The sequence below is a fragment of the Chrysemys picta genome, unplaced genomic scaffold (genome assembly GCF_011386835.1).
Source record: "Chrysemys picta bellii isolate R12L10 unplaced genomic scaffold, ASM1138683v2 scaf111, whole genome shotgun sequence".
Classification (NCBI taxonomy): Eukaryota; Metazoa; Chordata; order Testudines; family Emydidae; genus Chrysemys; species Chrysemys picta.
Window position 1 is genome coordinate 78,759 of NW_027052818.1, and position 24,635 is coordinate 103,393.

Here is a 24,635-nt window from a genome sequence, read left to right on the forward strand (position 1 = left end):
CTGTGGATCACCCCACTCAATGCGTCTTCATTCTAGGAAGCAAGCCGGCTAGACAGTAAAAGATCAGAGGCTGCTCCCAATGCTACACTCAGTGTTTCCAAAATTACTACACTTTCTGGCCACAAGAGACCTTTAGAGCATCTCATCTAACCCCCTCCATATCATAGGCTTCCAGTATAGTATAATAGTTACTTTTTGGGCACACACATTCCAGAGAGGCATATAATCTTCAATCAATGACATCAAGAGATGGAGAATCCACCACTTTCCATTTTAGTGAGTGCCAGGTTGCTCCATTTCCCCTTCCACTAGCTCCCCATGTACAGTGAACCAGAACAGTACCTGCAGCAGGGAGCAGGAGTTGCTGAAGGCCTCAGAGGCAGAGCCCCTGCAGCGTCACAGGCACCTGGCGCAAGTGCCGGATGATGCGGAGCTGGTGCATCACTTTGGCCGTGACGTCCTCCTGCTGCAAGGGAATGAGAACCTGTCAGAGACTCAAACGCCCAGAGGTATCAGGGGGAATTAAGGCCACCTGGAAGCAGCAGTATTTCCACCCAGCACCTGCCCACCACTGAGGGATGAATTCTCCTCCTCAACACCAGAATGGAGTCTTCTTCTCCTTTCCGGTAACCTCCAGTGCCAACCCCCATCCTTGTAGGATTAGCATCTGCTACCTCCCCCTCAGTGCCCTTGACAGCTGTTCCACCTCCAAACCACAGCTCAAGTTATCAAAACCCTCTTCTCCACCCCCACCCAGGTTGGGCAGGGAGGTGGCTCTAGCAGGGGGGGCAGGAGGGATTCTGGCAGCAGTGAAGTGGGTTGCGGGGAGGTTGAGATCTTGCTCCAAGTCATCCCAGACACTAATGCTAAGCCACAGGATGGCAGCATCTAGTGTCAGTGGAGTCGAAGCACTATTTCAACCTCACAGTATTGGATCAACTTTCCACAAGGGGAGGTGAAGAGCACCCCCAGCAACACACACACACACCACTCCTGGTGGTGGGAGGGGAACAGGAGAAAGGACAAAAGAAGTAAGAGTTGAAGAGAAAGGAAGGAGGGATGGAGGAAAAGGTAAAACAAAAAGGACAAAACCTAATGTCCCCAGTGATTCCACGGGACAAAATCCCAGGGAGGGAATAAAATTCTGCCACCTTGAGCTAGTGTTTTCCATGCCTAGAATTCAGCTGGTACCAGGTGGATCAGACTGAAAAGGTTACAAACCTCTCCGAGGCTCTTACCTTCTTAACAGGGACGTCTGTTTTCCAGTAAAATCAGTAAAGAGAAAGGAGAAATCTCGAAAGAGGCTCCTGCTCGCACTCACATACGTCAGCCCTAATACTCTCTCAGTCCTCAAAGAGAGACCTCGAGAAGGAGACTTGCTGAAGCAAAGCCACAGGTGTCTCTGAGGTTTCCCTGGCCCTGTGCTCCTGTCATGCCTGGCTGATGTCAGCATCTCTCTCTGAGGTCACCACCTCCCTAACAACTTTGACCAATAGGCTGAGCTCCTGCAAAAGTCCTTTGTGATGTCACTGTCACACCCAACCATCCCCTGAAGTGCTAATGTCCTGCTGCTGGCCTGACACTATGAAGGTTTGAGCTACTCTTTGGGGATCACCCCACTCCATGCGTCTTCATTCTACGAAGCAAGCCGGCCAAACAGTAAAACATCAGAGGCTGCTCCCAATGCTACACTCAGTGTTTCCAAAATTAGTAGACTTGATGGGCAGAAGAGACCTTTAGAGCATCTAATCTAAGCCCCTGCATATCATAGGCTTCCTGTATAGTACAATAGTTACTTTTTGGGCACACACATTCCAGAAAGGCATCTAGTCTTCATTCAATGACATCAAGAGATGGAGAATCCACCACTTTCCCTTTTAGTGAGTGCCAGGGGGCTCCATTTCCCCTTCCACTAGCACCCCATTTACAGTGAGCCAGAGCAGTACCTGCAGCAGGGAGTGGGAGTTGCTAAGGCCTCAGAGGAACAGCCCCTGCAGTGTCTCAGGCACCTGGCACAAGTGCCGGATGATGCGGAGCTGGTGCATCACTTTGGCCGTGGGGGGGGGGGAGGCTTTTGTTTGTGTTCTTTGTTTGGGAGTGCGTTCGCTCTCGGGACTGAGGGGGACCAGACATCAATCCAGGTTCTCCACATCTTTCTAAACAAGTCTCTCCTATTTCTAACTTCTAAGTAAATAGCCAGGCAAGGCGTGTTAGTTTTCCTTTGTTTTCTCAACATGTAAATGTACCTTTTACTAGAGTGTTTATCTTTGTTTGCTGTACTTTGAACCTAAAACTAGAGGGGAGTCCTCTGAGCTCTTTAAGTTTGATTACCCTGTATGGTTATTTCCATACTGATTTTACAGAGATGATTTTTACCTTTTTCTTTAATTAAAAACCTTCTTTTTAAGAACCTGATCGATTTTTTCCTTGTTTTAGATCCAAGGGGGTTGGATCTGTATTCACCAGGAGTTGGTGGGAGAAAGAAGTGGGAATGGTTAATTTCTCCTTGTTTTAAGATCCAAGGGGTTTGGATCTGTATTCACCAGGGAATTGGTGAAGGTCTCTCAAGGCTACCCAGGGAAGGAAATTAGCCTTGGGATGGTGGCAGCGGACCAGAGCTAAGCTGGTAGTTAAGCTTAGAAGTTTTCATGCAGGCCCCTACATTTGTACCCTAAAGTTCAAAGTGGGGATACAGCCATGACATGGTGGTAGTGGTGGGATCATTTTAAACCCAAAGCCAGTGAGATTTTTTTTTCTTTCTAGCTGCTTGAAAAGCAGAGCTGGAGATAGATGCATATCTTCTCTCTCCTTGCCTGAAGGCAGAGGTGTTAAGTTTTTTTAACAAGGTCCTTTGTTAAGAGAAGTGTTCAAATGAGCAAACGACAGGGTAAAAGGAATTTACAAGCTGAATTGGTTTTTTTTTCTTTTTACATCCTCGGGAGTAGCTAGTTAGAAAGTCTCTCTTAACTCAGCAGCAGCCAGAGCTGAGAGCTTCCCAGTTTCAGTCAACTGCAGAGGGGGTGACCCAGCACAAGAAAACAGGAAAATGACTACCAAAGAAGTAGCTAAAAAAATAGAACTGGCCAAACTAAAAGCAGAAGAAAATGAAAGAAAACATCAGAGACTGCTTCAATTAACAAAACTCAAGACACAGCAGAGAAAAAGAGAAGAAAAAGCCAAAGAGGAGGCCCACAAGAGAGAGATGAAGTTGAAAGAAAAAGAAATGGAGCTGAAAAAAAAAAGAGATGGAGGAGAGAGAAAAAGAAAGGAAGCATGAACTGGAAGTAGCAAAGGCTAAGCAAGCTTTCACCCCCATCCCTGTTCCTGAGCCGTCCACCAGGGCCCCGGCTGTGTTACCAGAGACCCAGACAAAGGTGGTGGAACCGGATCCCCTGCCAACGACTGCAACAGCCGTAGTGAATCCAATCCCAGAGACCCAGCCAAAGCCAGTCCCAGAACCGGAACTGGCAACGCAACCAGCACCAGGACCATTGCCAGCACTGAGTCCAGCGCTTGCAAACCCGTCTACAACTCCAACGCCAGAGGGCACCAGCGAGCCTGACCTGGCGGAAGCAGCAGATAACCCTACCCAAGAGGCTCAGCCAGAGCCTGAGATACCACATAGTGCACCAGTGGACAGCGGATCACAGTCAATGGAAACAGCCCCAGCACCTGCATCACTTCCAGAGGGACCAAGCCCCAGTCCACAATCCAAGGAGGAACTGATGTCTCCAGCATCAAGGAAACAGTTCCAGGCCGAGCAGGAAGCAGATAACAGCCTTCAGAAAGTTTGGGCGGCGGCGTGGAGCACCCCACCGCCTCTCAGCTCTTCTAACCGATCCCGGTTTGTTATAGAACAAGGACTTTTATACAAGGAGACTCTTTCTGGTGGGCACCAGAAAAACTGGCATCCTCAAAGACAGTTGGTAGTTCCCACTAAGTATCGGGTAAAGCTCTTGAGCTTAGCCCACGATCATCCCAGTGGCCATTCTGGGGTGAACAGAACCAAGGACCGGTTGGGGAAGTCCTTCCACTGGGAGGGAATGGGCAAGGACGTTGCTAATTATGTCCGGTCTTGTGAGGTGTACCAACGAGTGGAAAAGCCCCAAGACCAGGTTAAAGCCCCTCTCCAGCCACTACCCATAATTAAGGTCCCATTTCAGCACGTAGCTGTGAATATTCTGGGTCCTTTTCCCAAAAAGACACCCAAAGGAAAGCAGTACGTACTGACTTTCATGGATTTTGTTACCCGATGGCCGGAAGCAGTACCCTTAAGCAACACCAGGGCTAAAAGTGTGTGCCAGGCATTAACAGACATTTTTGCCGGGGTAGATTGGCCCTCCAACATCCTTGCAGATTCGGGAACTAATTTCCTGGCAGGGACCATGAAAAACCTGTGGGAAGCTCATGGGGTGAATCACTTGGTTGCCACCCCTTACCACCATAAAACCAATGGCCTGGTGGAGAGGTTTAATAAAACTTTGGGGGCCATAATATGTAAATTCATAAATGAACACTCCAATAATTGGGACCTAGTGTTGCAGCAGTTGCTTTTCGCCTACAGGGCTGTACCACATCCCAGTTTAGGGTTTTCACCATTTGAACTTGTGTATGGCCGCGAGGTTAAGGGGCCATTACAGTTGGTGAAACAGCAATGGGAGGGGTTTACGCCTTCTCCAGGAACTAACATTCTAAACTTTGTAAGCAACCTACAAAGCACCCTCCGACACTCTTTAGCCCTTGCTAAAGAAAACCTAAAAAATGCTCAGAAAGAGTAAAAAGGCCTGGTATGATAAACATTCCAGAGAACGGTCCTTCAAAGTAGGAAACCAAGTCATGGTCTTAAAGGCGCTCCAGGCCCATAAAATGGAAGCGTCGTGGAAAGGACCATTCGCGGTCCAGGAGCGCCTAGGAGCTGTTAATTATCTCATAGCCTCCCCCACCTCCAACATAAAGCCCAAGGTATACCATGTTAATTCTCTTAAGCCCTTTTATTCCAAAAAATTAAACGTTTGCCAGTTTACAGCCCAGAAAACAAATAACGCAAAGTGGCCTAAAGGTGTCTATTACGAAGAAAAAAAGGATGGTGGCGTAGAAGAGGTGAACCTCTCCACGACCCTTGGACGTCTGCAGCGACAGCAGATCAAGGAGCTGTGCACAAGCTTTGCACCAATTTTCTCAGCCACTCCAAAACGGACCGAACGGGCATACCACTCCATTAACACAGGTAATGCTCACCCAATTAGAACCCCACCCTACCAGGAGTCACCTCATGACAAAACTGCTATACAAAGGGAGATCCAGGACATACTACTGATGGGTATAATCCGCCCCTCTAATAGGTGGTGGGAGGGGAACAGGAGAAAGGACAAAAGAAGTAAGAGATGAAGAGAAAGGAAGGAGGGATGGAGGAAAAGGTAAAACGAAAAGGACAAACCCTAATGTCCCCAGTGATTCTACGGGACAAAATCCCAGGGAGGGAATAAAATTCTGACACATTAAACTAGTGTTTTCCATGCCTAGAATTCAGCTGGCACCAGATGGATCAGACTGAGCAGGTTCCAAAACCTCTTGGAGGCTCTTACCTTCTCAACAGGGACGTCTGTTTTCTAGTAAAATCAGTAAAAGGAAAGGAAAAAACTCGAAAGAGGCTCCTGCTCGCACTCAAATACGTGAACCCTAATACTCTCTCAGTCCTCAAAGAGAGACTTGGAGAAGGAGCGGCGAACAGCAGAGGCTAAGAGCGGGAGTTTGACTGGGAGTTCGCTTGGGGAGAGCTCACTGAGGCTTACATCTGCAGGTTTCTCTGAGTAGTTCCTGCAACAGTTGAGGAAGTTCTTAAGAAGACGGTGATGTGGAAGGTGAGCGATCAGAGATGACCTTGAGCGGATCACTGCAGACTATGTGGCTCTGGGAAGAAGGATAAAGGAGTTTGAGGCGCAAGTGGTGTTCTCGTCCATCCTCCCTGTGCAAGGAAAAGGCCGGGGTAGAGACCGTCGAATCGTGGAAGTCAACGAATGGCTACACAGGTGGTGTTGGAGAGAAGGCTTTGGATTCTTCAACCATGGGATGGTGTTCCAAGAAGGAGGAGTGCTAGGCAGAGACGGGCTCCACCTAACGAAGAGAGAGAAGAGCATCTTCGCCAGCAGGCTGGCTAACCTAGTGAGGAGGGCTTTAAACTAGGTTCACCGGGGGAAGGAGACCAAAGCCCTGAGGTAAGTGGGGAAATGGGATCCTGGGAGGAAGCACAAGCAGGAGAGCGCAAGGGGGGAGGACTCCTGTCTCATGCTGAGAATGAGGGACGATCGATGAGTTATCTTAAGTGCCTATACACAAATGCAAGAAGCCTGGGAAACAAGCTGGGAGAACTGGAAGTCCTGGCACAGTCAGGGAACTATGATGTGATTGGAATAACAGAGACTTGGTGGGATAACTCACATGACTGGAGTACTGTCATGGATGGATATAAACTGTTCAGGAAGGACAGGCAGGGCAGAAAAGGTGGGGGAGTTGCGTTGTATGTAAGAGAGGAGTATGACTGCTCAGAGCTCTGGTATGAAACTGCAGAAAAACCTGACAGTCTCTGGATAAAGTTGAGAAGTGTGAGCAACAAGGGGGATGTCATGGTTGGAGTCTGCTATAGACCACCAGACCAGGGGGATGAGGTGGACGAGGCTTTCTTCTGGCAACTAGCAGAAGTTGCTAGATCGCAGGCCCTGGTTCTCATGGGAGACTTTAATCACCCTGATATCTGCTAGGAGAGCAATACAGCGGTGCACAGACAATCCAGGAAGTTTTTGGAACGTGTAGGGCACAATTTCCTGGTGCAAGTGCTGGAGGAACCAACTAGGGGCAGAGCTTTTCTTGACCTGCTCCTCACAAACAGGGAAGAATTAGTAGGGGAAGCAAAAGTGGATGGGAATCTGGGAGGCAGTGACCATGAGATGGTCGAGTTCAGGATCCTGACACAAGGAAGAAAGGAGAGCAGCAGAATACGGACCCTGGACTTCAGAAAAGCAGACTTTGACTCCCTCAGGGAACAGATGGGCAGGATCCCCTGGGAGAATAACATGAAGGGCAAAGGGGTCCAGGAGAGCTGGCTGTATTTTAAAGAATCCTTATTGCGGTTGCAGGAACAAACCATCCCGATGTGTAGAAAGAATAGTAAATATGGCAGGCGACCAGCTTGGCTAGGCAGTGAAATCCTTGCTGATCTTAAACGCAAAAAAGAAGCTTACAAGAAGTGGAAGATTGGACAAATGACCAGGGAGGAGTATCAAAATATTGCTCAGGCATGCAGGAGTGAAATCAGGAAGGCCAAATCACACTTGGAGTTGCAGCTAGCAAGAGATGTTAAGAGTAACAAGAAGGGTTTCTTCAGGTATGTTAGCAACAAGAAGAAAGTCAAGGAAAGTGTGGGCCCCTTACTGAATGAGGGAGGCAACCTAGTGACCGAGGATGTGGAAAAAGCTAATGTACTCAATGCTTTTTTTGCCTCTGTCTTCACGAACAAGGTCAGCTCCCAGACTGCTGCACTGGGCAGCACAATATGGGGAGAAGGTGACCAGCCCTCTGTGGAGAAAGAAGTGGTTCGGGACTATTTAGAAAAACTGGACGTGCACAACTCCATGGGGCTGGATGCGCTGCATCCGAGGGTGCTAAAGGACTTGGCGGATGAGATTGCACAGCCATTAGCCATTATTTTTGAAAACTCATGGCGATCGAGGGAGGTCCCGGATGACTGGAAAAAGGCTAATGTCGTGCCCATCTTTAAAAAAGGGAAGGAGGAGGATCCAGGGAACTACAGGCCAGTCAGCCTCACCTCAGTCCCTGGAAAAATCATGGAGCAGGTTTTCAAGGAATCAATTATGAAACACTTAGAGGAGAGGAAAGTGATCAGGAACAGTCAGCATGGATTCACGAAGGGGAAGTCGTGCCTGACTAACCTAATTGCCTTCTATGATGAGATAACTGGCTCTGTGGATGAGGGGAAAGCAGTGGATGTGTTATTCCTTGACTTTAGCAAAGCTTTTGATACGCTCTCCCACAGTATTCTTGCCACCAAGTTAAAGAAGTATGGGCTGGATGAATGGACTGTAAGGTGGATAGAAAGCTGGCTGGATCGTCGGGCTCAACGGGTAGTGATCAATGGCTCCATGTCTAGTCGGCAGCCGGTTTCAAGCGGAGTAGTGCCCCAAGGGTCGGTCCTGGGGCCGGTTTTGTTTAATATCTTTATTAATGATCTGGAGGATGGTGTGGACTGCACTCTCAGCAAGTTTGCAGGTGACACTCAACTAGGAGGCGTGGTAGATACACTAGAGGGTAGGGATCGGATACAGAGGGACCTAGACACATTAGAGGATTGGGCCGAAAAAAACCTGATGAGGTTCAACAAGGACAAGTGCAGAGTCCTGCACTTAGGACGGAAGAATCCCATGCACTGCTACAGACTAGGGACCGAATGGCTAGGTAGCAGTTCTGCAGAAAAGGACCTAGGGGTCACAGTGGACGAGAAGCTGGATATGAGTCAACAGTGTGCTCTTGTTGCCAAGAAGGCTAACGGCATTTTGGGCTGTATAAGTAGGGGCATTGCCAGCAGATCGAGGAACGTGATCGTTCCCCTTTATTCGACATTGGTGAGGCCTCATCTAGAATACTGTGTCCAGTTTTGGGCCTGTGGAAGCAGAGAAAGAGCTGACAGGAAGGGGATGCAATGAATGACAGTTCGTTAGCAAGAGTTAGGCTAACAGTAACCCTAATAACGCGAGATTTGTAGAAGCGAGGAATGTGTGAGGTGGGTGAGAAAGAAGTCATTATGACCTGGTATATATAAGGTGTAGAAGACCTTGTGTAGATAAGGTATAGAAAATATTGTATGTTGGCAAGAGTCAAAACAAGTGAAGAAATGAGATATCAAGATGGCCTATGTATAAACAAAACGCAGCTGTCCCTCGTTATTTCTGTAATGAAAGGTATAAATGCTTGCTGTAATTAGTTACCTGGGAGAGACGTGCTTAGCTCTCTCCCTCTGGGCAATTGTGAGAGTTAATAAAGCATCTGACTTGCTGTACCTAAACAAATAGTGAGAACTCTGTTTTTCTCCGACACGCCCCACACAACAAGAAGGATGTGGAAAAATTGGAAAGAGTCCAGCGGAGAGCAACAAAAATGATTAGGGGTCTGGAGCACATGACTTTTGAGGAGAGGCTGAGGGAACTGGGATTGTTTAGTCTCCAGAAGAGAAGAATGAGGGGGGATTTGATAGCAGCCTTCAACTACGTGAAGGGGGGTTCCAAAGAGGATGGAGCTCGGTTGTTCTCAGTGGTGGCAGATGACAGAACAAGGAGCAATGGTCTCAAGTTGCAGTGGGGGAGGTCCAGGTTGGATATTAGGAAACACTATTTCACTAGGAGGGTGGTGAAGCACTGGAATGCGTTACCTAGGGAGGTGGTGGAGTCTCCTTCCTTGGAGGTTTTTAAGGCCCGGCTTGACAAAGCCCTGGCTGGGATGATTTAGTTGGGAATTGGTCCTGCTTTGAGGAGGGGGTTGGACTAGATGACCTCTTGAGGTGCCTTCCAACCCTGATATTCTATGATTCTATGATTCTATGAAAGCCACAGGGGTGTCTGAGGTTTCCCTGGCCCTAAGCTCCTGTCCTGCCTGGCTGATGTCAGCATCTCTCTCGGAGGTCACCACCTCCCTAACACCTTTGACCAATAGGCTGAGGTCCTGAAAAGGCCTTTGTGATGTCACTACCACACACACCCATCCCCGGAAGTGCTAATGTCCTGCTGCTGGCCTGACACTTTGAAGGTTTGAGCAACTCTGTGTGGATCACCCCACTCAATGCGTCTTCATTCTAGGAAGCAAGCCGGTTAGACACTAAAACATCAGGGGCTGCTCCCAATGCTACACTCAGTGTTTCCAAAATTAGGAGACTTTATGGCCACAAGAGACCTTTAGAGCATCTCATCTAACCCCCTGCATATCATAGGCTTCCTGTAGAGCACAACAGTTACTTTCTTAGAAAACACATTCCAGAAAGGCATCTAGTCTTCATTAAATGACATCAAGAGATGGAGAATTCACCACTTTCCCATTTAGTGAGTGCCAGGGGGCTCCATTTCCCCTTCCACTAGTTCCCCATTTACAGTGAGACAGAGCAGTACCTGCAGCAGGGAGCGGGAGTTGCTGAAAGACTCAGAGGAACAACCCATGCAGTGTCTCAGGCACCTGGCGCAAGTGGCGGATGATGCGGGTGCATAGCTTTGGCCGTGACGTCCTCCTGCTGCAAGGGAACGAGAACCTGTCAGAGACTCAAACGCCCCGAGGAATCAGGGGGAATTAAGGGCACCGGGAACCAGCAGTATTTCCACTCAGAACCTGCCCACCACAGAGGGATGAATTCACCTCCTGAACCCCAGAATGGAGTCTTATTGTCCTTTCTAGTAACCTCCAGTGCCAAATCCCCTGCTTGAAGGGTGAGCTGCTGCTACCTCCCTCTCAGTGCCCTTGACAGCTGTTCCACCACCAAACCACAGCTCAAGTTATCAAAACCCTCTTCTCCACCCCCACCCAGGTTGGCCAGGGAGGCGGCTCTAGCAGTGGTGGCAGGTGGGATTCTGCCAGCAGTGAAGTGGGTTGCGGGGAGGTTGAGATCTTGCCCCAAGTCATCCCAGACACCAATGCTAATCCACACGATGGCAGCATCTAGTGTCAGTGGAGTCCAAGCACTATTTCAACCACACAGGTTTGGATGAACTCCCCACAAAGGGAGGTGAAGAGCACCCCCAGCAAAACACACACACACACACACACACACACACACACAAACCACTCCCGGTGGTGGGAGGGGAACAGGAGAAAGGACAAAAGAAGTAAGAGATGAAGAGAAAGGAAGGAGGGAGGGAGGAAAAGGTAAAACGAAAAGGACAAACACTAATGTCCCCAGTGATTCTACGGGACAAAATCACAGGGAGGGAATAAAATTCTGCCACCTTGAACTAGTGTTTTCCATGCCTAGAATTCAGCTGGCACCAGGTGGATCAGACTGAACAGGATACAAACCTCTCCGAGGCACTTACTTTCCTCAAAAGGAGACCTCAAGGAGGAGACTTGCTGAAGCAAAGCCAGAGGGGTCTCTGAGGTTTCCCTGGCCCTCATGTCAGCATCTCTCTCTGATGTCAGCATCTCTCTCTGAGGTCACCACCTCCCTAACACATTTGACCAATAAGCTGACGTCCTGCAAAAGGCCTTTGTGATGTCACTGCCACACCCAACCAAACCCTGAAGTGCTAATGTCCTCCTGCTGGCCTGACACTTTGAAGGTTTGAGCTACTCTGTGTGGATCACCCCACTCAATGCGTCTTCATTCTAGGAAGCAAGCCGGCTAGACAGTAAAACATCACAGGCTGCTCCCAATGCTACACTCCGTGTTTCCAAAATTACTACACTTTATGGCCAGAAGAGACCTTTAGAGCATCTAATCTAAGCCCCTGCATATCATGGGCTTCCTGTATAGTACAATAGTAACTTTTTGGGCACAAACATTCCAGAAAGGTATCTAGTCTAAATTAAATGACATTAAGAGATGGAGAATCCATCACTTTCCCTTTTAGTGAGTGCCAGGGGGATCCATTTCCCCTTCCACTAGCTCCCCATTTACAGTGAGCCAGAACAGTACCTGTAGCAGGGAGCGGGAGTTCCTGAAGGCCTCAGAGGCGCAGCATCTGCAGTGTCTCAGGCACCTGGCACAAGTGCCGGATGATGCGGAGCTGGTGCATCATTTTGGCCCTGACGTCCTCCTGCTGCAAGGGAACGAGAACCTGTCAGAGACTCAAAGGCCCCGAGGAATCAGGGGGAATTAAGGGAACCTGGAACCAGCAGTATTTCCACCCAGCACCTGCCCATCAATGAGAGATGAATTCACCTCCTGAACCCCACAATGGAGTCTTCTTGTCCTTTCTAGAAACCTCCAGAGCTAACCCCCCTCCTTGTAGGGTGAGCTCCTGCTACCTCCTGCTCAGTGCCCTTCACAGACATTCCACCTCCAAACCACAGCTAAAGTCATCAGAACCCTCTTCTCCACCCCGACACAGGTTGGGCTGGGAGGCGGCTCTAACAGGGCGTGCAGGAGGGATTCTGACAGCAGTGAAGTGGGTTGCAGGGAGGTTGAGATCTTGACCCAAGTCATCCCAGACACTAATGCTAAGTCACACAATGGCAGCATCTACTGTCAGTGGGGTCCAAGCACTATTTCAACCCCACAGTTTTGGATCAACTCCCCACAAGGGGAGGTGAAGAGAACCAACAGCACCACACACACACACACACCTTAAACTACTGTTTTCCATGCCGAGAATTCAGCTGGCACCAGATGGATCAGACTGAGCAGGTTCCAAAACCTCTTGGAGGCTCTTACCTTCTAATTTTCAAGTAAAATCAGTAAAAGGAAAGGAGAAAACTCGAAAGAGGCTCCTGCTCGCACTTAAATACGTGAACCCTAATACTCTCTCAGTCCTCAAAAAGAAACCTCGAGAAGCAGACTTGCTGAAGCAAAGCCACAGGGGTCTCTGAGGTTTCCCTGGTCGTAAGCCCCTGTCCTCCCTGGCTGAAGACAGCATCTCTCTCTGAGGTCACCACCTCCCTAACACCTTTGACCAGTACACTGAGGTCCTTGAAAAAGCCTTTGTGATATCACTGCCACACCCAACCAAACCCAAAAGTGCTCATGTCCTGCTGCTTGCCTGACACTTTGAAGGTTTGAGCTACGCTCTGTGGATCACACCACAAAATTCGTCTTCATTCTAGGAAGCAAGCTAGCTAGACAGTAAAACATCAGAGGCTGCTCCCAATACTACACTCAGTGTTTCCAAAATTTGTAGACGTTATGGCCACAAGAGACCTTTAGAGCATCTCATCTAAGCCCCTGCATATCATAGGCCTCCTGTATAGTACAATAGCTACTTTTTGGGCACACACATTCCAGAAAGGCATCTAGTCTTCATTCAATGACATCAAGAGATGGAGAATCCACCACTTTCCCTTTTAGTGAGTGCCAGGGGGCTCCATTTCGCCTTCCACTAGCTCGCCATTTAGAGGGAGACAGAGCAGTACCTGCAGCAGGGAGCAGGAGATGCTGAAGGCATCAGAGGCGCAGCCCCTGCAGTGTCTCAGGCACCTGGCGCAAGTGGCGGATAATGCGGGTGCATCACTTTGGCCGTGACGTCCTCCTCCTGCAAGGGAACGAGAACCTGTCAGAGACTCAAACGCCCCGAGAAATCAGGGGGAATTAAGGGCACCTGGAACCAGCAGTATTTCCACTCAGCACCTGCCCACCACTGAGGGATGAATTCACCTCCTGAACCCCAGAATGGAGTCTTCTTGTCCTTTCTAGTAACCTCCAGTGCCAACCCCCCTCCTTCTAGGGTGAGCTCCTGCTTCATCCCACTCAGTGTTCTTGACAGCTGTTCCACCTCCAAACCAAACCTCAAGTTATCAGAACCCTCTTGTCCACCCCCAACCAGGTTGGGCATGGAGGCGGCTCTAGCGGGGGGGCCGGAAGGAATTCTGCCAGAAGTGAAGAGGTTGAGGGGAGGTTGAGATCTTGCCCCAAGTCATCCCAGACACTAATGCTAAGCCACAGGATGGCAGCATCTTGTGTCAGTGGAGTCCAAGCACTATTTCAACCCCACAGTTTTAGAGGAACTTCCCACAAGGAGAGGTGAACAGAACCCCCAGCAATACACACAGAGACACACACACACACACTACTCCTGGTGGTGGGAGGGGAACAAGAGAAAGGACAAAAGAAGTAAGAGATGAAGAAAAAGGAAGGAGGGATGGAGGAAAAGGTAAAATGAAAAGGACAAACGCTAATATCCCTAGTGATTCTACGGGATAAAATACAAGGGACGGAATAAAATTCTGCCACCTTGAACTAGTGTTTCCCATGCCTAGAATTCAGCTGGCACCAGATGGATCAGACTGTGGAGGTTCCAAAACCTCTTGGAGGCTCTTACCTTCTCAACAGGGAAGTCTGTTTTCATAGAATCATAGAATCATAGAATATCAGAGTTGGAAGGGACCTCAAGAAGTCATCTAGTCCAACCCCATGCTCAGAGCAGGACCAATTCCCAGCTAAATCATCCCAGCCAGGTCTTTGTCAAGCCGGGCCTTAAAAACCTCCAAGGAAGGAGACTCCATTTTTTTTCCCCCATCTTATATGGAACCAATCACCAGAGACCCCAACCATCGAAAAATCCCCAAATGTGCTTTGTTGCTTCTAACTAATTTCTAGTAAAATCAGTAAAAGGAAAGGAGAAAACTCGAAAGAGGCTCCTGCTCCCACTCACATACGTGAACCCTAATACTCTCTCAGTCCTCAAAGAGAGACCTCGAGAAGGAGACTTGCTGAAGCAAAACCACAGGGGTCTCTGAGGTTTCCCTGGCCCTGTGCTCCTGTCATGCCTGGCTCATGTCAGCATCTCTCTCTGAGGTCACCACCTCCCTAACACCTTTGAGCAATTCACCTCCTCAACCCCAGAATGGAGTCTTCTTGTCCTTTCTAGTAACCTCCAGTGCCAACCCCACTCCTTGTAGGATGAGCTCCTGCTACCTCCAGCTCAGTGCCCTTGAGAGCTGTTCCACCTCCAAACCACAGCTCAAGTTATCAGAACCCTCTTCTCCACCCCCACCCAGGTTGGGCAGGGAGGCGGATCTAGCTGGGGGGGCAGCAGGGATTCTGAAAGCAGAAAAGTGCGTTGCGGGGAGCCCCCCTTGAGACCTTGCCCCAAGTCATCGCAGACAGTAATGTTAAGCCACAGGTTGGGAGCATCTAGTGTCAGTGGAGTCCAAGCACTATTTCAACCTCACAGTATTGGATCAACTTTCCACAAGGGGAGGTGAAGAGCACCGCCAACAACACACACACACACACACACACACACACACCACTCCTGGTGGTGGGAGGGGAACAGGAGAAAGGACAAAAGAAGTAAGTGATGAAGAGAAAGGAAGGAGGGATGGAGGAAAAGGTAAAACGAAAAGGACAAAACCTAATGTCCCCAGTGATTCCACGGGACAAAATCCCAGGGAGGGAATAAAATTCTGCCACCTTGAGCTAGTGTTTTCCATGCCTAGAATTCAGCTGGCACCAGGTGGATCAGACTGAAAAGGTTACAAACCTCTCCGAGGCTCTTAACTTCTTAACAGGGACGTCTGTTTTCTAGTAAAATCAGTAAAGAGAAAGGAGAAATCTCGAAAGAGGCTCCTGCTCGCACTCACATACGTCAGCCCTAATACTCTCTCAGTCCTCAAAGAGAGACCTCGAGAAGGAGACTTGCTGAAGCAAAGCCACAGGGGTCTCTGAGGTTTCCCTGGCCCTGGGCCCCTGTCCTGCCTGGCTGATGTCAGCATCTCTCTCTGAGGTCACCACCTCCCTAACACATTTGACCAATAAGCTGACATCCTGCAAAAGGCCTTTGTGATGTCACTGCCACACCCAACCAAACCCTGAAGTGCTAATGTCCTGCTGCTGGCCTGACACTTTGAAGGTTTGAGGTTGTCATAACTATAAAGGGAAGGGTAACAGCTGTCCTGTGTACAGTACTATAAAATCCCTCCTGGCCAGAGACTCCAAAATCCTTTTCCCTCTAAAGGGTTAAGAAGCTCAGGTAACCTGGCTGGCATCTGACCTAAAGGACCAATAAGGGGACAAGATACTTTCAAATCTTGGGGAGGGGAAGGCTTTTGTTTGTGTTCTTTGTTTGTGTGGGTGTTCTCCCTCGGGACTGAGAGGGACCAGACATCAATCCAGGTTCTCCACATCTTTCTAAACAAGTCTCTCCTATTTCAAACAAGGCGTGTTAGTTTTCCTTTGTTTTCTCAACTTGTAAATGTACCTTTTACTAGAGTGTTTATCTTTGTTTGCTGTACTTTGAACCTAAGACTAGAGGGGAGTCCTCTGAGCTCTTTAAGTTTGATTACCCTGTAAGGTTAATTTCCATACTGATTTTACAGAGATGATTTTTACCTTTTTCTTTAATTAAAAGCCTTATTTTTAAGAACCTGATTGATTTTTCCTTGTTTTAAGATCCAAGGAGTTTGGATCTTGATTCACCAGGAGTTGGTGGGAGGAAGGAGGGGAATGGTTAATTTCTCCTTCTTTTAGATCCAAGGGGGTTGGATCTGTATTCACCAGAAGTTGGTGGGAGGAAGGAGGGGGGATAGTTAATTTCTCCTTGTTTTAAGATCCAAGGGGTTTGGATCTGTATTCACCAGGGAATTGGTGAAAGGTTTCTCAAGGCTACCCAGGGGAGGAAATTAGCCTTGGGATGGTGGTTAAGCTTAGAAGTTTTCATGCAGGCCCCTACATTTGTACCCTAAACTTCAAGGTGGGGATACAGCCTTGACACAGGTACTCTCTGTGGATCACCCCACTCAATGCGTCTTCATTCTAGGAAGCAAGTCGGCTAGACAGTAAAACATCACAGGCTGCTCCCAATACTACACTCAGTGTTTCCAAAAGTAGGAGACTTTCTGGCCACAAGAGACCTTTAGAGCATCTCATCTAATCTCCTCCATATCATAGGCCTCCTGTATAGTACAATAGTTACTTTTTCGGCGCACACATTCCAGAAAGGCATCTAGTCTTCATTCAATGACATCAAGAGATGGAGAATCCACCACTTTCCCTTTTAGTGAGTGCCAGGGGGCTCCATTTCCCCTTCCACTAGCTCGCCATTTACAGGGAGACAGAGCAGTACCTGCAGCAGGGAGCGGGAATTGCTGAAGGCCTCAGAGGCGCAGCCCCTGCAGTGTCTCAGGCACCTGGCGCAAGTGGCGGATGATGCGGGTGCATCACTTTGGCCGTGACGTCCTCCTCCTGCAAGGGAACGAGAACCTGTCAGAGACTCAAACGCCCCGAGGAATCAGGGGGAATTAAGGGCACCTGGAACCAGCAGTATTTAAACTGACTACCTGCCCACCACTGAGGGATGAATTCACCTCCTGAACCCCAGAATGGAGTCTTCTTGTCCTTTCTAGTAACCTCCAGTGCCAACCCACCACCCTGTAGGGTGAGCTCCTGCTACCTCCCCCTCAGTACCCTTGACAGCTGTTCTACCTCCAAACCACAGCTCAAGTTATCAGAACCCTCTTCTCCACCCCAACCCAGGTTGCGCAGGGAGGCGGCCCTAGCAGGGGGGGCAGGAGGGATTCTGCCAGCAGTGAAGTGGGTTGCGGGGAAGTTGAGATCTTGCCCCAAGTTGTCCCAGACACTAATGCTAAGCCACAGGATGGCAGCATCTAGTGTCAGTGGAGTCCAAGCACTATTTGAACCCGACAGTTCTGGATCAACTTCCCACAAGTGGAGGTGAAGAGCACCCCCAGCAACACACACACCACTCCTGGAGGTGGGAGGGGAACAAGAGAAAGGACAAAAGAAGTAAGAGATAAAGAGAAAGGAAGGAGGGATGGAGGAAAAGGTAAAACGAAAAGGACAAACCCTAATGTCCCCAGTGATTCTACCAGACAAAATTACAGGGAGGGATTAAAATTCTGCCACCTTGAACTAGTGTTTTCCATGCCTGCCTAGAATTCAGCTGGCACCAGATGGATCAGACTGAGCAGGTTCCAAAACCTCTTGGAGGCTCTTACTTTCTAATTTTCAAGTAAAATCAGTAAAAGGAAAGGAGAAAACTCGAAAGAGGCTCCTGCTCGCACTCACATACGTCAACCCTAACACTCTCTCAGTCCTCAAGAGAAACCTCGAGAAGGAGACTTGCTGAAGCAAAGCCACAGGGGTCTCTGAGGTTTCCCTGGCCATGCGCCCCTGTCCTGCCTCGCTGATGGCAGCATCTCTCTCTGAGGTTACCACCTCCCTAACACCTTTGACCAATATGCTGAGGTCCTGCAAAAGACCTTTGTGATATCACTGCCACCAATCAAACCCTTAAGTGCTAATGTCCTGCTGCTGGCCTGACACTATGAAGGTTTGAGCTACTCTCTGTAGATCACCCCACTCAATGCGTCTTCATTCTAGGAAGCAAGTGGGCTAGACAGTAAAACATCAGAGGCTGCTCCCAATGCTACACTCAGTGTTTCCAAAATTAGTAGACTTTATGGCCACAAGAGACCTTTAGAGCATCTAATCTAAGCCCCTGCATATCACAGGCTTCCTGTATCGTACAATAGTTACTCTTTAGGCACACACATTCCAGAAAGGCATCTAGTCTTCATTCAATGACATCAAGAGATGGAGAATCCACCACTTTCCCTTTTAGTGAGTGCCAGGGGGCTCCATTTCCCCTTCCACTAGCACCCCATTTACAGTGAGCCAGAGCAGTACCTGCAGCAGGGAGTGGGAGTTGCTGATGTCCACAAAGGCACAGCCCTTGCAGTGTCAACTTCCCACAAGGGGAGGTGAAGAGCACCCTCAGCAACAAACACACACACACCACTCCTGGTGGTGGGAGGGGAACAAGAGAAAGCAAGGAGGGATGGAGGAAAAGGTAAAACGAAAAAGACAAACCCTAATGTCCCCAGTGATTCTACGGCACAAAATCCAAGGGATGGAATAAAATTCTGCCATCTTAAACTACTGTTTTCCATGCCTAGAATTCAGCTGGCACCACGTGGATCAGACTGAGCAGCTGCCAAAACCTCTTGGAGGCTCTTACCTTCTAAATAGGGACGTCTGTTTTCTAGTAAAATCCGTCAAAGGAAAGGAGAAAACTCGAAAGATGCTCCTGCTCACACTCACATACGTGAACCCTAACACTCTCTCAGTCCTCAAAGAGAGACCTCGAGAAGGAGACTTGCTGAAGCAAAGCCACAGGGGTCTCTGAGGTTTCCCTGGCCCTGTGCTCCTGTCCTGCCAGGCTGATGTCAGCATCTCTCTCGGAGGTCACCACCTCCCTAACACCTTTGACCAATAGGCTGACGTCCTGCAAAAGGCCTTTGTGATATCACTGCCACACCCACCCTTCCCCGGAAGTGCTAATGTCCTGCTGCTGGCCTGACACTTTGAAGGTTTCAGCTACTCTCTGTGGATCACCCCACTCAATGCCTGTTCATTCTAGGAAGCAAGCCGGCTAGACGGTAAAACATCAGAGGCTGCTCCCAATGCTACACTCAGTGTTTCCAAAATTAGGGGACTTTATGGCCAGAAGAGACCTTTAGAGCATCTCATCTAACCCCTTGCATACCATAGGCTTGCTGTATAGTACAATAGTTACTTTTTGGGCACACACATTGCAGAAAGGCATCTAGTCTTCCTTCAATGACATCAAGAGATGGAGAATCCACCACTTTCCCTTTTAGTGAGTGCCAGGGGGCTCCATTTCCCCTTCCACTAGCTCCCCATTTACAGTGAGCCAGAGCAGTACCTGCAGCAGGGAGCGGGAGTTGCTGATGGCCTCAGAGGCACAGCCCCTGCAGTGTCTCAGGAATCTGGCGCAAGTGCCGGATGATGCGGAGCTGGTGCATCACTTTTGGCCGTGACGTCCTCCTGCTGCAAGGGAACGAGAACCTGTCAGAGACTCAAACGCCCCGAGGAATCAGCGGGAATTAAGGGCACCTGGAACCAGCACTACTTCCACCCATCACCTGCCCACCACTGAGGGATAAATTCACGTCCTGAACCCCAGAATGGAGTCTTTTTGTCCTTTCTAGTAACCTCCAGTGCCAACCCCCCTCGTTGAAGGATGAGCTCCTGCTATCTCCCCCTCAGTGCCCTTGACAGCTGTTCCACCTCCAAACCACAGCTCAAGTTATTAGTACCTTTGGACACAGACTGGCTAACCTAGTGAGGAGGGCTTTAAACTAGGTTCGACGGGGACAGGTGAGCAAAGCCCACAGGTAAGTGGGGAACATGGAGACCGGGGAGATGGGTCAAAAACGAGAGGGAGTGTGGGCTATATTGTCAGAGGGAAAGGAGGGTCAGGACAAAACTGGGAGGAAAGATCAAACCAGTATCTTAGATGCCTATATACAAATGCGAGAAGTATGGGGAATAAGCAGGAAGAACTGGAAGTGCTAATAAATAAATACAACTATGACATTGTTGGCATCACTGAAACTTGGTGGGATAATACACGTGATTGGAATGTTGGTGTGGATGGGTACAGCTTGCTCAGGAAGGATAGACAGGGGGAAAAGGGAGGAGGTGTTGCCTTGTATATTAAAAATGTACACACTTGGACTGAGGTAGAGATGGACATAGGAGACGGAAGTGTTGAGAGTCTCTGGGTTAGGCTAAAAGGGGTAAAAAACAAGGGAGATGTCATGCTAGGAGTCTACTACAGGCCACCTAACCAGGTGGAAGAGGTGGATGAGGCTTTTTTTAAGCAACTAACAAAATCATCCAAAGCCCAAGATTTGGTGGTGATGGGGGACTTCAACTATCCGGCTATATGTTGGGAAAATAACACAGCGGGGCACAGACTATCCAACAAATTCCTGGACTGCATTGGAGACAACTTTTTATTTCAGAAGGTTGAAAAAGCTACTGGGGGGAAGCTGTTCTAGACTTGATTTTAACAAATAGGGAGGAACTCGTTGAGAATTTGAAAGTAGAAGGCAGCCTGGGTGAAAGTGATCATGAAATCATAGAGTTTGCAATTCTAAGGAAGGGTAGAAGGGAGAACAGCAAAATAGAGACAATGGATTTCAGGAAGGCAGATTTTGGTAAGCTCAGAGAGCTGATAGGTAAGGTCCCATGGGAATCAAGACTGAGGGGAAAAACAACTGAGGAGAGTTGGCAGTTTTTCAAAGGGACACTATTAAGGGCCCAAAAGCAAGCTATTCCGCTGGTTAGGAAAGATAGAAAATGTGGCAAAAGACCACCTTGGCTTAACCATGAGATCTTGCATGATCTAAAAAATAAAAAGGAGTCATATAAAAAATGGAAACTGGGACAGATTACAAAGGATGAATATAGGCAAACAACACAGGAATGCAGGGGCAAGATTAGAAAGGCAAAGGCACAAAATGAGCTCAAACTAGCTACGGGAATAAAGGGAAACAAGAAGACTTTTTATCAATACATTAGAAGCAAGAGGAAGACCAAAGACAGGGTAGGCCCACTGCTTAGTGAAGAGGGAGAAACAGTAACAGGAAACTTGGAAATGGCGGAGATGCTTAATGACTTCTTTGTTTCGGTCTTCACCGAGAAGTCTGAAGGAATGCCTAACATAGTGAATGCTAATGGGAAGGGGGTAGGTTTAGCAGATAAAATAAAAAAAGAACAAGTTAAAAATCACTTAGAAAAGTTAGATGCCTGCAAGTCACCCGGGCCTGATGAAATGCATCCTAGAATACTCAAGGAGCTAATAGAGGAGGTATCTGAGCCTCTAGCTATTATCTTTGGAAAATCATGGGAGACGGGAGAGATTCCAGAAGACTGGAAAAGGGCAAATATAGTGCCCATCTATAAAAAGGGAAATAAAAACAACCCAGGAAACTACAGACCCCAGTGAGTTTAACTTCTGTGCCAGGGAAGATAATGGAGCAAGTAATTAAGGAAATCATCTGCAAACACTTGGAAGGTGGTAAGGTGATAGGGAACAGCCAGCATGGATTTGTGAAGAACAAATCATGTCAAACCAATCTGATAGCTTTCTTTGATAGGATAACGAGCCTTGTGGATAAGGGTGAGGCTGTGGATGTGGTATACCTAGACTTTAGTAAGGCATTTGATACGGTCTCGCATGATATTCTTATTGATAAACTAGGCAAATACAATTTAGATGGGGCTACTATAAGGTGGGTGCATAACTGGCTGGATAACCGTACTCAGAGAGTTGTTATTAATAGTTCCCAATCCTGCTGGAAAGCCATAACGAGTGGGGTATCGCAGGGGTCTGTTTTGGGACCGGCGCTGTTCAATATCTTCATCAACGACTTAGATATTGGCATAGAAAGTACGCTTATTAAGTTTGCGGATGATACCAAACTGGGAGGGATTGCAACTGCTTTGGAGGACAGGGTCATAATTCAAAATGATCTGGACAAATTGGAGAAATGGTCTGAGTTAAACAGGATGAAGTTTAACAAAGACAAATGCAAAGTGCTCCACTTAGGAAGGAACAATCAGTTTCACACATACAGAATGGGAAGAGACTGTCTAGGAAGGAGTACGGCAGAAAGGGATCTAGGGGTTATAGTGGACCACAAGCTAAATATGAGTCAACAGTGTGATGCTGTTGCAAAAAAAGCAAACCTGATTCTGGGATGTATTAACAGGTGTGTTGTGAGCAAGACACGAGAAGTCATTCTTCCGCTCTACTCTGCTCTGGTTAGGCCTCAGCTGGAGTATTGTGTCCAGTTCTGGGCACCGCATTTTAAAAAAGATGTGGAGAAATTGGAAAGGGTCCAGAGAAGAGCAACAAGAATGATTAAAGGTCTTGAGAACATGACCTATGAAGGAAGGCTGAAAGAATTGGCTTTGTTTAGTTTGGAAAAGAGAAGACTGAGAGGAGACATGATAGCAGTTTTCAGGTATTTAAAAGGGTGTCATAAGGAGGAGGGAGAAAACTTGTTCACCTTAGCCTCTAAGGATAGAACCAGAAGCAATGGGTTTAAAGTGCAGCAAGGGAGGTCTAGGTTGGACATTAGGAAAAAGTTCCTAACTGTCAGGGTGGTTAAACACTGGAATAAATTGCCGAGGGAGGTTGTGGAATCTCCATCTCTTGAGATATTTAAGAGTAGGTTAGATAAATGTCTATCAGGGATGGTATTTGGTCTCATAGACTCATAGACTTTAAGGTCAGAAGGGACCGTTATGATCATCTGGTCTGACCCCCTGCATGCTGCAGGCCACAAGACCCTTCCCTGGACTGTGCCGTTGAAGTCCCCAATCCTGTGTTTTAGTGACTTCAATCGGCAGGGACCCTCCTGCTAGTGATCCCTGCCCCATGCTGCGGAGGAAGGCGAAAAACCTCCAGCGGCTCAGCCAATCTACCCTGGAGGAAAATTCCTTCCCGACCCCAAATATGGCGATCAGTAATACCCCGAGCATGTAGGCAAGAGTCTCTAGCCTGACCCTTGTTTGCCATTATGCTATTTACGTACCATTGCTTGGTTTTCCTCGGCTACTATGTTTTACCATTAAACCATTCCCTCCATAAACTTATCCAACTTAATCTTAAAACCAGACAGGTCCGTTGCCCCCACCGTTTCCCTCGGAAGGCCGTTCCAATATTTCACCCCTCTGACGGTCAGAAACCTTCGTCTGATTTCAAGCCTGAACTTCCCCACGGCCAGTTTATATCCATTGGTTCTCGTGTCCACATTAGTACTCAGCTGAAATAATTCCTCTCCCTCCCTTGTATTTATCCCTCTGATATATTTAAAGATAGCAATCATATCCCCCCTCAGCCTTCGTTTTGTCAGACTAAACAACCCGAGCTCCTCTAATCTCTTTTCATACGACAGGTTTTCCATTCCTCTGATCATCCTAGTCGCCCTTCTCTGCACCCGTTCCAATTTGAGTTCATCTTTTTTAAACATGGGAGACCAGAACTACACACAGTACTCCAAATGAGGTCTCACCAGCGCCGTATACAACGGAAGCAGGACCTCCTTATCCCTACTAGATATACCTCGCCTAATACATCCCAAGACTGCATTGGCTTTTTTCACAGCCACGTCACATTGTCGACTCATAGTCATCCTGCGGTCTACAAGGACCCCTAGGTCCTTCTCCTCTTCCGTTACTTCTAACCAATGCGTCCCCATCTTGTAACTAAAATTGTTATTAGTCATCCCCAAGTGCATCACCTTACACTTTTCACTATTAAATTTCATCTTATTTCTGACACTCCAATTCACAAGCTCATTCAAGTCTCCCTGCAGAATATCCCTATCCTCCTCCGAATTTGCAACTCCTCCCACCTTCGTATCATCCGCAAACTTTATCAGCCCACTCTTGCAATCGGTTCCGAGGTCAGTTATAAATAGATTAAATAAAATGGGTCCCAAAACCGAACCTTGAGGCACACCACTAGTAACCTCCCTCCAACCCGACAGTTCACCCTTTAATACGACCCGCTGCATTCTCCCCATTAACCAATTCTTTATCCACCTCTGGATTTTCATATCGATCCCCATGTTTTCCAGTTTAACCAATAATTCCTCATGGGGTACAGTATCAAACGCTTTACTGAAATCCAGGTATATTAGGTCCACCGCATTTCCCTTATCTAATAAGTCCGTTACATGGTCCTGCCATGCGGGCAGGGGACTGGACTCGATGACCTCTCGAGGTCCCTTCCAGTCCTAGAATCTATGAACGTATGAAAAAAACACTGTTCTCCACCCCCACCCAGGTTGGCCAGGGAGGCGGCTCTAGCAGGGGGGGCAGGAGGGATTCTGGCAGCAGTGAAGTGGGTTGCGGGGAAGTTGAGATCTTGACCCAAGTCATCCCAGACACTAATGCTAAGCCACAGGATGGCAGCATCTAGTGTCAGTGGAGTCCAAACACTATTTCAACCCCACAGTTTTCGATGAACTTCCCACAAGGAGAGGTGATGAGCACCCCCAGCAACACACACACACACCCCACTCCTGGTGGTGGGAGGGGAACAGGAGAAAGGACAAAAGAAGTAAGAGATGAAGAGAAAGGAAGGAGGGAT

At 48.2% G+C, this 24,635-nt stretch overlaps 1 long non-coding RNA gene across 1 annotated transcript; it reads right to left on the reverse strand.

Moving 5' to 3' along the window:
* Positions 1-348: 348 nt before the first annotated feature.
* Positions 349-11,811, reverse strand: LOC135978084 (uncharacterized). The gene is made up of 3 exons (XR_010595516.1): positions 11,684-11,811; positions 10,170-10,288; positions 349-466 (listed from the first exon to the last, which is right to left on the reverse strand). It is a non-coding gene; the product is annotated as an uncharacterized LOC135978084 (long non-coding RNA).
* Between the last annotated feature and the right edge of the window lie 12,824 nt (positions 11,812-24,635).